Source organism: Ambystoma mexicanum, chromosome 5p, assembly GCF_040938575.1.
Source record: "Ambystoma mexicanum isolate Mex_15411 chromosome 5p, UKY_AmexF1_1, whole genome shotgun sequence".
Lineage (NCBI taxonomy): Eukaryota > Metazoa > Chordata > Amphibia > Caudata > Ambystomatidae > Ambystoma > Ambystoma mexicanum.
Genome location: NC_090930.1, coordinates 377,011,741 through 377,023,952, shown reverse-complemented (window position 1 = coordinate 377,023,952; position 12,212 = coordinate 377,011,741).

Below are 12,212 nucleotides of genomic sequence, written 5' to 3'. Positions count from 1 at the left end.
AAAAAATGAAGCATTGTTAGGCAACCCAAGATTAGCCTTGGCTGCTGAATGCAACGCATCTTTAACACAGATGTTGGTGAATGTAAAAACATGACCTCTAACCTTCAACTATCCATTCTTTCCTGCAAGTCAAGAGGGCATGTACACCTCTTTTAAAATCCTGTTGTATGCTGGCTGTTTCAGGCTTGTACAAGTGTTACACTTCAGGAGACATGGTTGCTCAAAGTTCTAGTCTTTGATGGTTTTATTATATTTGCCCAATCTGCAATTTGTGGTGCAGTGAGATCAAATCAGGTGAAACACTTGAGTCCGTCAGATGCGAAGATTTGTGTCTAGGGATGATTTTGCCCACCCTTATTAGATCTATGGATAAACCAGGATGGGATCTGCTAATTCTCAATATATAGTGGCACGATGGAATACGAGATGTAAGGGAGTCCCTGGATTGGCTTGCGGGTTATGTGAATAACTGGTTGGAATTATTCCCTCAGGGTCATCTCTTGTTAGCAGGCAACCTAAATACTAATTGTGTCACTTCTGATGCTCGAGCTATCCTCTTGCCTATTGACCATCGTGTTAGTAAAGTTAGGAATGGGCATGAATGGAGGAGGGTTTTGTAATGTCTCCACTTCATGACATTTTGAGCTTAGAGGTTGATACAACTGCAACATGGTCTAATGGAATTCATCAGTCTATTATTGATTTTATCTTTGTGGATAATTGGTTACTGTCTAAATGTCTTGAATACAAAATTCTTCCACCTATAACCAGTGATCACTCTATGTTGGTGGCCAAGTTTGAAGTGTCAGTGGGAAACCATGGGGAAATAGTGAATTAATATACTGAGCCTCATGCTGAGTTTGCCGGTCTGGAAATAAGGGTGCCATTAAGCTCACCTGCACCCTTGTTTTCGGGACTGGCAAACTGCAGGTTTGCCTGCCAGAGCCGCTGTGCATGGCAGCTCTAACCCTGCCGGGCACAGCGGTCATGATAGGCAAAGCTGTCATGGAAGCACCGGCACAGTTAATAACGGTGCCGGTGCTTCCGTGTCCCCACTGCCATAGAGTCCTAAGAGACTCTTTGGGAATGGGGATTAATGAAATGACCGGCGCTTGACTTCCCATCTGTCAGATTTGGAATAGACTGGTGGCACCGGGACGTCAGGCGCCAATAATTGTTTACGGGTCTGGCGGCAACATGCCAGTAGCACCGATAGGGTTACCACCGGACCCGTAATGAGCCCTTCTGACTTAAATGTGAATGCTGCATGTAATAGATTAAAGTGGAGTGACAAGAATAGTCTAGGAATAAATTAACGCTTACAGAAGTGTGTAGACAATTCCCCTGATGCTTGGATGTTGGATAACTTTTCTGCAAACAACTTTGGGGTGCTTTGTCGATTCCTTTTTTCACTTAATAACCTGAGGGGGTAGAAAATGAAGAGTAAACGTAAAACTGCTCATCGACATGTCTATAATAAAGAGATTGTTATAAGACGCAGGGAGATGAGGCATTCAGTGAGGGCTACATTGAATAGGGCCAATCTAGACTCAGATAGGAAGGCTGTCATGGTGAAAGATCTACACAAGTCTTACAGAAATTGGCTCCTGCAAACAAGAGAAATTAGATTGCAGCAGGATGCAGAAGGCATACTAGAGACACTGACAAATAAATATTTCAGAGGAGTCTTTTGGTCCCTCATTGATAGTATCGTTGCCTCAATGTCTGAACCATTGATTAATGCGGTCTCTGAAGCAGCCTGTGTAAACCACTTTTATGTTTTATGAGCTCGGATAGATGGAACATCGCTGATTTGGGACCTCAGCTGAGAGATTTTATCTTATACTCCTGCTCTGGTGATTGATTAGGAGGAAGTCTACAATTCAATAATGAGCATCTCTTCTTCACAAACTGGAGGGCCAAATCGCCTCTCAAACATTTTGTTTAAGGGAGATCCTAATGCTTGGGATGAGATTTTCTGCCATTTGTTTCAGAATATTATTACCTCAGAACTGTTTCCCCCCTCTTGGTCAACGGAAAATACCATTCCAATTTTTAAAAGGAAAGACAAATCTAATCCTTTAAATTATAGGCCCATAGCTATCAATGATGAGGACAACAAGGTCTTTGCTTCAATCTTATTGTCCAATCAAGAGCGATGGGCTACAGACTCTTCCATTCTGAAGAAATGGCAAACAGGATTCTGCAAGAATATGGGGACCTCGTTGAACGGATCCTTATTGAAGTGCATCCTGAACTTGTCAATGGGTGGGAAATGTAAAACAATCTATGTAGCTTTTAATGCTGTAGACTGGAATCTCCTTTGGATGTAACTAAATTCATGGGGAATTCCACTGGGTTGATTGATTATGGGGCTTTATACAGCTACTGATATCCAGGTCTGTCTTAATCATACAGGATCATTTGCACGCCCTGTAAGTACATTTTGGGGTGTAACGCAAGTGTGCATCATGGTGGCATGTCTTTTTAATCTGTTTATGGCAAATATTGGCTATTATCTACACCTGCCTCGTTTATCTCCCCTAAATTGTCCAATTTAAAAACATTGTTGAAAAAGACTCAGATATAAGACAGCACCAAAATTTAATTTGCAAAAACAAAATAATTATTTTATTTTGACAGATTTGCCCTTGTAGATGACACATGTTTCGGCCATACTCAGAGCCTTTCTCAAATCAGGGTATCAATACTGCTTATTTACGCAATCTATTCTTCAAATTGAGTTGTTGAAAAATGACATTCAAAACATACTAAATTGGTACATACTTTTGACCGATGATGAAAAAAACCCATCCTTAGTGAGATTGGATGGGCAACGGAAAACATCTCTCAATATCTTGACCACATCATAAGACCCAGAGTACGTAAATTGAAAGCATATCTGAAAGATACCAGAGATGTAATACTAAAACTTAAAACTATCAAATGGGAAGATAATTAACAATTGGCAAGTCTTGGGGCCTCATTACGACTGAGGCGGAATGGGTTAATGGGCTCCGCTAAAGGAGGCGGACCTGTTAAATCCGTTCCGTCTCATTACAAGCTCTCCTCGTGGGACCCGGAAAGTAACGCCCGAGGACCCGATTTCGGAAGCAGCCATGCCGCCAATAGCGGCATGGCTACGGCCGAAGTCGTAGTGGGGCCCTTAATGTCAAGGCACTTTACACATCTATTCAGCATCGATATCTGAGTCTTTTTCAACAATTAATCTTATCAGTGGTTTCTTTGGCTTTGTTAACCACAACTCAGTAAGACACGACTTTCAGTACAGTATTTCTCCTAAAGTTCTATTATTCACTATTTGTCCTTAACCTATATATGTCAACTTGATAGACCGGACCCCCAAAGCCAATATTGTCTTAACTACCAATTTAAAAACATGTTGGCTATTTTACGCCAATATTTTTCTCTTGTTTGATTGTACCGCCATAGGGCATCAGAGTTTATCGGATGCTTTTATGTCTTTTGCGGAAAAACATTCTTTGAAGATTAATCCAGCAAAAACTAAGGTTGTCCAATATATGAGAAGAATGAGAGATTCCAAATTCACATGGCGTATTGGCAGTAATCATGTCAATAAGATTAATTTCATGATCTACTAAGGTTTTCTGGTGACCTCTAAGCCCAATTTGGGTAAATATCACACCTGGCTTTTTGACAGAGCATCAGCTATGGCCAATCAACTACAAAGAGTGGATTCCAAGTTCAGTAAATTTTCCATCAAACCAGAACTTCGATTTTATCTGGGGAACATTTTTCCCAAATGACTTTACGGAATGGAGTGTTATGCCTTGCAAACATTGGAGGCCCTCCCACTTCTCGAAGCTCTAATTTGGAGACAGACACTCAAATTACCAAATTCTGTACCTATTGATGTAATTAGCTATAATCGTCTAAGCATTGTCTCTCTTAAGGCACGATCATTTTGGGAAATTCTCTCTTTTTTTTTACATTAAATTATCTGTCTTGTCACAGACTTGTTATATGTTGATCTGCGTGAGCTAATAGAAAAAAAGGAAACTGTGCAGTTAAAAGAAATGTATACCTTTTCTAAAAAATAGGTAGCTCTATTGACAAACTGATCGAATGCCCAGACTCAACTAAATGTCTCCTTTATAATTTTGACTGGAGAGGCACTTTGGAGAATGTACACTCCTATCCCTCACTGCAACATCTTTGTCACAAACATAAGAAACTTGGTGCACCTCGTCCATTTCTTATATTGTATTCTGATAAAAATATTTTATCCGGATAAAAATACACGTTCTGTGTTTCTAAAATTTCGATGGGGTTTGATTTCAACGAAACAAACTTTGGTCCGGTACAGAATGCTCAAGGCAGAGCAGGCTACATGTCGGTTCTGTGTGAAGAATGGTGTACTCAAAACCCTTGAACATTTGCTCTTATATTGGCCAGCAACCCAGCATAAACATTTTAGGAAGGTTTGTGAATTATTCACCATAATGCAAGATGACTTAATATGGGCTCTTTGTCTTGTGGGTCGCTAAATTGATAGGATGTTTCATGAAATTAGTTTTATCATGTCTTTATATGAATTTAATGAGCACATTTTTATTATTATTTTATAATAATATTGTATTCATTTGTTTAATGCTTATTATATAATGTGAATGTTAAAGGTAATTTATTAACAAACAACAAAAAAACAAAATAATAATAATTAATGCCTTGCGTGGAGTTGCAAAGGAATGGCTGAGTGAATGCGGGGGACCAGTGGAGGCTGTTTGACGAGCAACAGTGTGAGTGTTGTTTGTGCCCTCCCCGACTTGCAAGAAAATAAAACAGACACACCCCGGGCGAGGAATAAGGCAAAGAGAGCAGGTTGTGAGAGTTGGAAATGTTTATCTAGATCTCTGAGAGTGCTCTGGCAAAATTAATGTTACAGTACATTATATAGGCACACTGACATATCTAACATATGATGCTACGTTGGACCCGGATTGGTCAGCCAGGGTGGTGTCTTAGGTGTGGGCATCATCTCTTCCTCCTGGTTGGTTGCTTGGTTGGCGGGAGGATGGACGTCAGATATCTGTGCTCCAAATGGGTGAAGGTCAGGTCGTCGTGAAGCAGGGTGGTCACTATCTAAGCTTATGAATACATTCTAAATAATGCATGTGCTAAATAATGGTTGATCAAAAGACCCTCAGTAGTTTATCACGTCACTATACAAATCACACAGGTGTCGATATCATCTATAACATTTGGGTTATACAGGTCACAGGTTTAAGGGTCTTGACCACTATAATACTCTCATTGAACTGTGGGGTTAGTCTCACAAGAATCAAAGGTATGTGGCATTTGTTAATATTAGGCACGATATACTGCAGCAGGGGTCTAATGTTAGTTGGGGTCTGTTGGGTGGGCCTCATAGCATGGTCAGCGGTCTGGCATATGAAAGGAATATCTTGCAGGGACACAGGGTCAGAATGGCAGTAAGTTTCCATTGGCGAGGGTGCGGGGGCAAGGACATGTTTGTGGAGATGAATGAGCTATGTGCTTAGTTCATGCTGGTTCACATGCAGGACAGTGATCTCAGAGGAAGACTGATGTGATACATTTATTAGTTGTTGCAAATACCTCCGGCTTCAACGTGAGAATGGAGCCGCAGAGTTTTCCAGTCAGAGTGGGAACGAAGGTGGGGGCCATGTGCTCTGTGTGCCTGATCGCAGTGAGGAGAGGGAGAGAAGTGTTCTGTACTATCTCAGTGAGGCCTGGTCACCAAGATGGAGTCAAAAGGGGGCACAAAAGATGGATGCCCTGTGTCCTGCTCAGTGGTCCCAGCTACACGAAAGTCAACGAAAGTTAAATTCGCAAAAGGGCAAGGGGTGAACCCTCCACTGGAGGCACTTGGTCCAAGCTGTACTGAGAAGTGAACCTCACTCCCACACAGTGTGTGCTGTAGGGGAGCAGGGTGTGTGTGTGTGACTGTGTGTGTATGCTACAACCAAAAGACTCAGCGCTATAGTCACCCACCCCCCTCTAGCACCGCCACTGCCTATCAATCAAAGCATGTCTCCAACTGCAGTGAATGCTGCAAGATTGACACCTCCTGTGAAATGCAGGAACTGCATATACAGCCCGTTATTCACAAAGGAGGCCTGTATTCAAAAGGAAAACAATGATGCACATGTGTGTCTGGCATGCCTGGCTCCCTTGCATATATCATTAGCATTGTGCAAAAGAACTTTGGTGTGCACGAGGCTCATTAATGACACATGCAATGTAAGAACGAACAAATAGTCAGTGTTGACATAGCTTGCAGTCACATCTGACTGCGGGGTCATAAGATGGATACTGGACAATGGCTGAGATGTGGATTCCCAATCTGTCTCAGGGCCTTGTAAATACTGGTCAAAATGGATAGTTAAGGAGAAACAGAGTACATATGAAATCCCAAAAATGAATTACTAACCACTTTTGACCAGTGCTACGGATGTGGCTGAAAGTTGTAATAAAAAAGTTTGTCATGGCCCCCCAACACCCACCCCCACCGAATGGATAGATCAGGAAAGATTCTATAATAAAAAATGTATTAAGGAAACAAAGAAAACACAGTTTCGGTCAAGTCCCCACTCATTAGTCCACATTAGTTTCCCCAACCACAAAAAACAAAAATGTTTGCTGCACCACACATCCAAAACCACTGGACAGATTTGGGCCAAGTTTGAGACAACTTGGGCATGAAGCATTGACACTCAATACTGTTGTAGTTTGGGGTTATTCTACCCAGTATTTTAAAACATATTTGACAGAGAAGGGGGATGCCCCATCTCCAAAATAGATAGCTATTTCACATGTAAATTTCCACGAAAATGGGTGTGTACAAATCATACAGCCGCCATCTTTTCTTTTTTTCAATGGAGAGAAAGCCACGGCTAAAACCTCAGTTAGCTCAAAACAAAAAGCAGGAAAATGCCATTTCCAGATGAAAAATCAATGAGATGCCTTTAGGGTAGAAGCAGGGGAAGGTAATATGACCTCAAGTTAAGTTTGGGAGTAGGAGGAGGTTTAGGGACTGACTTTTCAACACAATGTTTTTCTTTATCCTCGGCTATCGGAGGGAAAAGTTGTGGCTACCCGACATATCAACTGAAACTGTGTCACAGAAATGAAAAGTGTTGTTGGGGAATGGTAAAGGGCAGGTGAGTTGAGGAGGCAATTGGGGAAGTAGGGGGCTAGCACAGACCTGGAGTGGGGCACTTGTTAAAGGTCTAGGAAGGCAGGGAAGCATTTTTTGTTGTTACCGTTTTTTCCAATAACCGCGGGTATAGGGAGTACAAAATATTAACCAAAAGTATAACTAAGGATATTTGTAGTTCATAACTGAAAATGATATGTATATATGTTTTTACAGCTACTGTTAAGTCACAGTGAAAAATCACACGATAGGCATCCGGGACTCCCATCCATGCATTAACCAAAACCTGCTTAGCTTCAAAGCAAAGAAGGGGCCAGCCCCCTCATGTAATGTTGACTAATAAATCAGTAGCACATAGCGCACAAAGAGACAGAGCATCCTAACAAATTTTAAACACTTTTACAGAGTAAAATTCAATTGAAACACTAGAATAATGGACTTGCTAAGAGTGGCACAGAAAAACAAATAAAGGGGGCAGAAAACAAATCTAATTGTCCCTAATAATACCTTCCTCTGATCCTAGAGAATGCTTATGTGCCACCTATCTAAGAATTGGATAGAACAAGAAGAAACTACACAGCCTCACTTACAGTATGAGGATCATCAAACTCTCAAACACTGCAGTCCCATGCACTTGCACAATCTAAATGACACCTGGCCTAGAAGGATCATTGTCTGTCTTCTCTCTGTTCCCCTCCCTTGCCTCGTCACACCTTGAAACACCTGTGTATAGGCACGTTATAAATGCCATATCATATCATATCATATCATATCATATCATATCACTGCACAAGAAAACCCAGTGAAAATGTGTGCAGGTGTTTTTACAGTACTGTGCTGGAATATGTAAAAAAGTTAGAGACACTATCTTAGGGACCTGTATCTCTAAAATAGATTTTCAAGTTATAAACAAAATACATGCAAAGACAAATTATGTTTATGTTTATTGAATTTATATAGCGCTTTAAGCCAAAGCGCTTTACAATATAACAACAGGTACAAAAGTGAGAGAAACCTATATACAAGCATGAACAGGTAATTAGAACAATAAGTAGAACTATTTACAAGGGGGGATAGGGTAGAGGAGGGGGGTAGGAAAAGGGAGTAACGGTGTAGGATTTGTGGCAGGGGGAGGGAGGGGTGAGGGGAATGGGAAGCATATATACAAGCATGAACAGGTCATTAGTACAATAAGTAGAACTATTTACAAGGGGGGGAGGGAGGGTCAGGATAGGGTAGAGGTTGGGGTAGGAGAAGGGAGTTACGGTGTAGGATTTGAGGTGGGGGGAGGGAAGGGAGAGTGATCTGGTGTCCTCATTGCCTTTAAGTAGTATGTGTTACTAATTTAAGGTCAGAGGGGAAGGAGAGAGGATGGGGGAAAGGAGGGGGGCAAGGGAAGGGGAGGAGGGGTAGGGAAGGGATGTCAGGGGGAGTGTAGAAGATGAGCTTTCAGTGAGTGGCAGAAGGATGAGTAGGTGGGGGTGGAGTGGATGGAGAGCGGGAGGGAGTTCCAGTGTAGGGGGGCCAAGGGTTGGAAGGAGCGAAAGCGTGAGGAGGCACATGGGGCTGGGGGTACAGTGAGGAGGTAGAGGTTTGCTGAGCGGAGAGAGCGGGAGGGGGAGTAAAATGAGAGGAGGGAGGAAAGGTAGGGGGTGCTAGGTCATGGAGAGATTTGTAGACAAGACAGAGGAATTGAAATTTCAGTTGTGAGAGGAAGGGAAGCCAGCCAAGTTGAGTGAGAGAGGAAGAAATAGAGTCTTGAGGGCTGAGGAGGCATAGAGTATGGATAGAGGAGTGGGGGATGGATTTTAGGGGAGTTAGGTGAGAGACAGGGAGTCCTAAGAGGAGAGAGGAGCAATAGAAGAGGCGGGAGAAAATGAGGGAGGAGATTAGGAGTTTGGAAGCCTGGAATGTGAGAGAGGTGCGGATCTTGCGGATGTTATAGAGGTGGTACCGACAGGCTCGAGAGGTTAGAGATTTGGTTGGAGAAGGAGAGAGAGGAGTCAAGATGGAGGCCGAGATTGCGGGCATCGGAAGATATGGGGAGGTTGGATGGTGGAAAGTGGATGAAGGGAGGGGGAGAAGGGGAGAGAGTATTAGGAGGGAAGAAAAGCACCTCAGTCTTGTCAGTGTTGATGGAAAGAAAGTGGGATGACATCCAATCTTTTATGGCCGTGAGGCAGGAAGAAAGAGTGAGGTGGAGGTCAGATGTGAAGGAAGAGAAGGAAAGAAAGAGTTGGGTGTCATCAGCATATAAGTGGTTGTAAATGCCGAAATAAGAAATTACTGCGGTGAGAAGGGAGGTATAGAGAGAGAAAAGAAAGGGTCCCAGCACGGAACCCTGACGGATGCCATAGTTCAGAGGGAGGCTGGAGGTGGTGTAGCGGCTCCAGGACACAGTGAAGGATCGATTGGAGAGGTAAGACGCAAGCCAGGAGAGAACAGAGTCTTTGAAGCCGAATGAGGACAGAGTGCTAAGAAGTAAGGGGTGATCTACGGTATCAAAAGCTGCAGAAAGATCAAGGAGGATGAGAATTGAAGATTGCTTAGCATAGGGAGAAGTGACGAGAGAGTTGAGGACATAGGTGAGGGCTGTCTCAGTGAAATGTTTAGGGCGGAAACCAGATTGAGAGGCAGGGAGGAGGGAGTAGGATGAGACGAAAGCAGAGAGTTGAGAGTAAGCAACGCGCTCGAGGAGCTTAGAAATAAAGGGGAGAAGGGAAATTGGCCAGAAGTTGGAGGCAACAAGAGGGTTAGCAGAAGGTTTAGATATATTGGCAGTGCTTAATGATTTTAAAATTAGATTTTTTTTATTAGATATATTGGCTATATTGGATATATTGGCTATAATATTAGATATATTGGCAGTGCTTAAATGATTTAAAAATCCTGGATCTGCTGAACTTCAGCACTAATCACAGTGTATAAATCATCTGAGACTTGCATCCATGTAGTAACTGACCCGAACCTGGTACTCTGGTACTCTCAGGTGATGTTGCCTAATAAATGAGCACAGGGTACAAGAGCACTTAGAGCAACATGACCCAGCCCCTTCCTTGCTTTGAAGGGAAGCAGGGTTGGTCCTGGTTACTGCACAGATTGGAGACAATCCACAGTTCCGGATGCAGTGTGTTTTCTTAGTTTTAAATGTCTCATAACACAGTAAAAAAGCACACGGTATCCACTTTATTTTCTTTAGGCCATGCTACTGTCAGTCCTTGAAAGTATTTCAATTTGAAGGGCAAGCTACAATGAGACCCAGATGAAAATAGCTGCTATCCCTGGTTAGGGAGCTGCTAATGCATGAAGATTTGCAAATCCAGCTTGCACGTGCAAGTCAAATTAGAATAACCTTTTGTTTTATATATATATATATATATATATATATATATATATATATATTCAGTAAAAAAAACTTTGTTAAAGGGACGTTATGGTTAAGTTGCGCTACTAAAAATCTATGAAATTCAGTGAAAAAAACTTTGTTAAAGGGACGTTATGGTTCCAAGTAAAACCGAAAAACCCTTGCAATTCGCCAGTTATGGTAAGCTAAGCAACCATAACTCGCGCCACCACCGTGCACTGCTAAGACTAACACCCAGGACATCAAAGATGACATCACAAATGTCATTGTCATTGATGACATCACTGATGACATCACATGTGCATTTACCTTTCATGAAAAGCAAGACCAGACGTATACACTACTGATTACATATCTCACCAGACATAGTAAGTGCACTTCTTTTTACTCATATATTTATAAACTTTCTATATTAGAAAAAAAAAAACATATTACTTTTTTGTTTTCTCACAGAAATGTGTAGTACTCACGACTGGCTAGAAGAGCATTCCCCACGAGAGGAAATGTTAGAAAATAGTCCACCTAATGGTACACACTTCACTATATAAACCAATTAATAAATATTATTCTGTATACATTTAACATATACATTTTTTTTATTACAGACCATACAAAAATTCCAAGCATCTCACAACAACAATCAGAGGATATCACTCTACAGCAGATTAATCAAAAAATGGACGACCTTATGCAAAATTTTATGGATTTGAAAAACTTTGTGGAAAATGATGTGAAACCCCCAACAGCACACCATTGTCCAACCTGCACTTGTCCCCCCTCACCCTATCCCACGCAGTTAACCCCAAACCCTGTCTATGGACCAAAGCGTTTCGATGAGCTTTCCTTCCCTTCTTCACCTGATCCCAGTTATCTAGAAATCCCTATTCTCCTGTTTTTGTTTCCGTTTCTGCCCACCTTCCCAGTCATAATTGTATATATATATGAAATAAAGTTACTTTTCTTATATTGTGTTGTACTTACTTTCAGTTCCTTGTGATAAAACCAATTTAGTTGTCCACGGACACCGCGGTTGTTCGGAAATGTTCGTAAGGAAATGAAAATGTGACTGTCCTGAGGACACTGCATCTGTCCGTAATGTTCTCATGCAAGTTGAAAATGTTCTAAGAACACTCGTAGTGTCCTGAAATGTTCGTAAATAAACAAAAATGGAGGTGTCCTTAAGAACAGTATGCCTATTAGTAGTGTTCGATAGCAAACAGAAACCTTTCTAAGAACACTCGTGGTGTCCTGAATTGTTCGTAAATAAACTAAAATGGAGGTGTGCTTGAAACGCTATGTTTGTCTGTATTGTTAGCAAATAAATTAAACTGTGCTAAGAACAAACGGCTGTCCGTAACTGTTCATTTTACATGTGACGCACTTTTAATTATTTCAGGACCCGAACACTGTCCGCAGAACATCAACACGCATGCGCAAAACAATGTCCGTATATTGGGTGTCCTGCGGACGACCGTTACCTTAGCGAACATGCTCACAAAACAATCATGTGACCGCGCCCACGCTCATCCGTGCTCTAAATGCGGACACTGTTCGTGTCCCCGACCATTTTAAAAGTACATTTCCAAGTATATTTCTCATTAAAAAATCACCATACCACAAATCCCACATACTAATCCTAACTTTCCACATAGTTTTTGTGACTTTTTG